Raw genomic sequence first — 4599 nt, forward strand, 5'->3', positions numbered from 1 at the left:
CAGAAATTATATATGGATCCATGACTTTTAAAATTACTATTATTATAAAGGCATTTAAAAGTAAACCACAAAAGTAATTCAAAAGGTATTTGAGGGGAAAAAAAGGCTGGCTGACCAAGTGTCAGGGCAGTTGAACAGATGAAGTCAGCTTTGGGTGCAAAATTAGGTTTTGTGTCTAGATCTTCCAGTTAGCAGGAGGGACACAGGAGGAGACGGCAGCATTTGGAAACCCCACACTGACAGACAGAAGAGAAGAGGTCGTTAAAGCAAAGGCATCATCTCATCAACACATCAGGTTCCAGCAAATATGGACCACAGTTCTGAAATGCCTGTTGGTGGTTAATTTTTTCTTGCTTCTGCCTCCCTCTCTCTCTCTCTCTCTCTCTCTCTCTCTCTCTCTCTCTCTCTCTCTCTCTCTCTCTCTCTCTCTCTCTCTCTCTTGCAGACATTTCCTTTAAATGGAACCAGAAAACCACACTGGGCTTCCAGTATTTCTCCTCCTGGGACTTTCCGAGAAGCTAGGGTTTCAATCTGTTCTCTTCGGGCTGTTCCTGTCTTTGTATCTGGTGACCGTCTTTGGGAACCTGCTCATCATCCTGGCCATTATCTCAGGCTCCACCTGCACACCCCCATGTACTTCTTCCTCTCCAACCTGTCCTTTTCTGACATCTGTTTCACTTCCACCACCATCCCAAAGATGCTGTGGAGCATCCAGGCACAGAGCAAATCCATCACCTGTGCCAGCTGCCTCACACAGATGTACTTTTTCATGGTTTTTGGACTTCTGGACAGTCTAATTCTGATGGTCATGGCTTATGACCACTTTGTGGCCATCTGTCACCCGCTGCACTACACAGTCATCATGAACCCAGTGCTCTGTGTCCAGGTGCTTGGCCACACTGGGCTTGTCAGCATTCTGGGGGCCCTTCCTCAGAGATTGACCGTGTTGTGGCTTTCTTTTGGTGCAGTCACTGAAATCCCACACTATTTCTGTGAGCTCCCTGAGGTCCTCCAGCTCTCCCGCTCTGACCCCTTCATCAATAATGTCATATTATACATTGTGACGGTGTCATGGGCTTCTTTCCTCTTGCTGGGATTCTTTTCTCTTATTCTCCAATTGTTTTTTCTGTCCGGAGGATCTCAACAGCAGGGGGGAAGTATAAAGCGTTTTCTACCTTTGGGTCTCACCTCTCAGTTGTCTGCTTGTTCTGTGGGACCTGCCTGGGGTCTAGCTCAGTTCCACATGGACACACGCTTCTCCGACAGGGGTGTTGCCTCGGTCCCATACACTGTAGTCACCCCCATGCAGAACCCCTTCATCTACAGCCTGAGGAACAGGGGCATGAAGGGGGCCCTGAGAAAGCTTCTGTGCAGTGGGACATCCTCTCAGTGACAGCAGCAATGATCCTGTGCCCCAACAAGTGTAATTAAAGACAATGGAACATATTTTTATGGCTGAGTAGTCAACTACAAAAAACAATGGTTATATAGCACCTCTCGTACTATCCTGGATAGAGCTTGAGCCCATCCTTCAAAGTGAGGTATCACAAGAACAGAAAAATAAGCACCACATGTACTCACCATCAAATTGGCACTAACTGAATAATGTTCAGAAAGGTTATTATTACAAGACTTAAATAAGAAAACTGATGTACATCCCAGTCATAGGGTCTTCAATTAACACCATGGGATTGTTTCCTTTTTTTGGAACCTCAGAGTCAAAAGGTTATCACCCAACCCCTGCTCATGACACACTATTAGTACTTGGTTATGCTCTACATCTGATCATTAGCATTGTTTAATGTAGAACTTTGAATAGGATAAATGCTTTCATAAACATGAACTGTGAAATGAAGTAATAATCCCACCAGTGATCTTTTCCATAAGGAAAGATCTATATAAATCAGTGCTCAAAATTAGAAGTTTCATGGCACTGTAATAATTGTAATATATCCAAACATTGACAATGACAATGACCGCACCACCATACCAAATTGATGTCTGTCTAAATCTAAATCTATCACTACATACAGTGATGAAAATTGTAAAATAAAAATAACCCATGACTTAAGTCCACTAAAATATTGACAACTTGGTTGTTTGGCTGCTTAAACAGCTGACATGAGGGCAGTTTGAGTATCTAAAACTCAATAACACTGGTTTCACTGAAAAGTTAAGGAAGGCAAGAAACATCATTTAAAACACTATGTAAATTTCCATCAGGCCTATGTAATACAAAATTATTTTCCTTTCATAAAAATTCTCCCATGTGATATATTTAGTGGGAAACAATTAAAACATCATGTCAACAGCCCAGGAATAACATTTTATTATTTTTTAGATCACAGATTTTTTTTCCATAAAATGGGTACATATTTTAATGTGGTTTTCAAAGTAGATACTGATTTACACTGAGCTCATCAGCAGATTAGAGGAGAGGATATGTGGGATCCAGATGCAAATTCAGAAGAAGCTAGAAAGAAAAAGAAATAATTATACTCTTCATCTAAAAGATAGTCACACATAGCTAACTAAATGTAAGTCAGTAAAAAGGAGTTGAGAATTTTAGGAGTGTTAGTAAGAATGAAAAATATATATATACACTGCAAAGTTACTATTAAGTATAATTTGCCCATAGTTGCACACTGAATTAATTATTAATATCATTGTGGTAAAGCAGCAGAGCTTGTGCTGTTCTCATTCTTTATTCATTTATTTTACAACCCTGTGGTAAGGTACTATGGCCAGCACTGGAATTACAAGACGGAGATACAGTCCACCCTTCAACAACTGTATACTATAACCTGAAAAAACACAGAAAGAGCCCATTTCCATACTGCTCATAGATACCATGACAGGGATAAAACAGGGCAGTACAAGAACACATAGAAGGAACACATCCTATGTTTGTGTCAATATTATAGGCGTTTTTTTTGGTTTTTTGTTTTTTTGTTTTTTTTTTGGTGGAGACAGTACATAGGTTGATACCCGAAGGACAGGGAGAAAGTATGGCAGATAAAAGAAAGAAGCCAATGCAAAGAGCTGGAGGTGAAGAAGAATACTGGGGAATTTTAGGTGCTTTAGGTTGACCAGATGCTAGAGCAAAGGGGCAGAGTATGGTAAATGGCAAGAGATAAGGCTAAATAACGTCACAAGAACCACTTCCCCATGACCCTTCCTGATTTCCAATGGCATTTACATCTCTCTGTTGCCCATACGTTCTCATAAAATTAGTTCCTAGTTATTAGAGAGTAAATGTGGTGTTTTTTTCTATTACTGAGATACTTCACTTAGGATAATGGTCTCCAGTTCCATCCAAGTTGCTTCAAAACACATTATTTTTTCCTTTTTATGGCTGAGTAGTACTCCATCATGTATATATACCATATTTTACTAATCCACTCATGAATTTATGGTCACTTAGGGTGATTCTACATCTTTGCACTTGTGGATTTTGCTGCAGTAAATATTTGAGTGTAGGTGTCTCTTTGATAAAGTGATTTCTTTTGGGTAGATACCAAAAAGAAAACTACAGACCAATATCCCTTATGAATATAGATGCAAACATTCTTAAAAAATACTATCAAATCAAATTCAATAACACATCAAAAAATAATTCACCATGATCAAGTGGGCTTCATCTCAGGAATGCAAGGATGGCTCAATATATGTAAATCAATAAATATGATTTAGGACATAAACAGAAGCAACAACCAAGCCATATGATCATCTCAGTAGATGCAGAAAAAGCATTTGACAAAATCCAGCACCCTTTCATGATTAAAAACTCTCAAAAAACCAGGCATAGAAGGAATATACCTCAAAACCATAAAAGACATATAATACAAACCCACAGCCATCATCACACTGAATGGAGAAAAGTTGAAAGCATTCCCACTAAGAACTGGAAGACAAGAGGTCCGTGGTCATCACCACTTCTATTAAACATAGTACTGGAAGTCCTAGCCAGAGCAATTAGGTAAAATAAAGAAATAAAATGTATTCAAATCAGGAAACAGGACAAACTACTGCTTCTTGCTGATGATATGATCTTGTATCTAAAACACCTAAAGACTCCACCAACAAGTGGTAAATAAATTCAGCAAAGTCTCAGGTTACAAAGTCAATGCACGCAAACCAGTAGCATTTGTATATACTAAAAGAAGCCAAGCTGAGAGTCAAATCAAAGACTCAATACTATTCACAATAGCTACAAAGAAAATGAAATGCTTAGGAATATACTTATCCAAGGAGGTGCAAGACTTTACAAGGAGAACTAAGAAACTTTGATGAAAGAAATCACAGATGACACAAACAGATGGAAAAACAGCCCATGCTCATGGGTGGATGGAATCAACATTGTTCAAATGTCCACATTACCCAAAGTCATTAACAGATTTAATGCAATCCCCATCAAAGTACTAATGTCATATTTCACACATCTAGAAAAAATAATTCCATGCTTCATTTGGAACCAAAAAAGAGCAGAAATAGCCAAAGCAATCTTAAGCAAAAAGAACAAATATGGAGACATCACCTTGTAAGACTTTACACTACAAGGCTACAGTAACCAAAACAGCGTAGTATAGAAAAAATATT

At 38.8% G+C, this 4599-nt stretch overlaps 1 pseudogene; it reads left to right on the forward strand.

Moving 5' to 3' along the window:
• Positions 1-458: 458 nt before the first annotated feature.
• On the forward strand, positions 459-1393 carry LOC123636582 (annotated as a pseudogene).
• The last annotated feature ends 3206 nt before the right edge of the window (positions 1394-4599 follow it).

The sequence above is a fragment of the Lemur catta genome, chromosome 1 (genome assembly GCF_020740605.2).
Source record: "Lemur catta isolate mLemCat1 chromosome 1, mLemCat1.pri, whole genome shotgun sequence".
Classification (NCBI taxonomy): Eukaryota; Metazoa; Chordata; class Mammalia; order Primates; family Lemuridae; genus Lemur; species Lemur catta.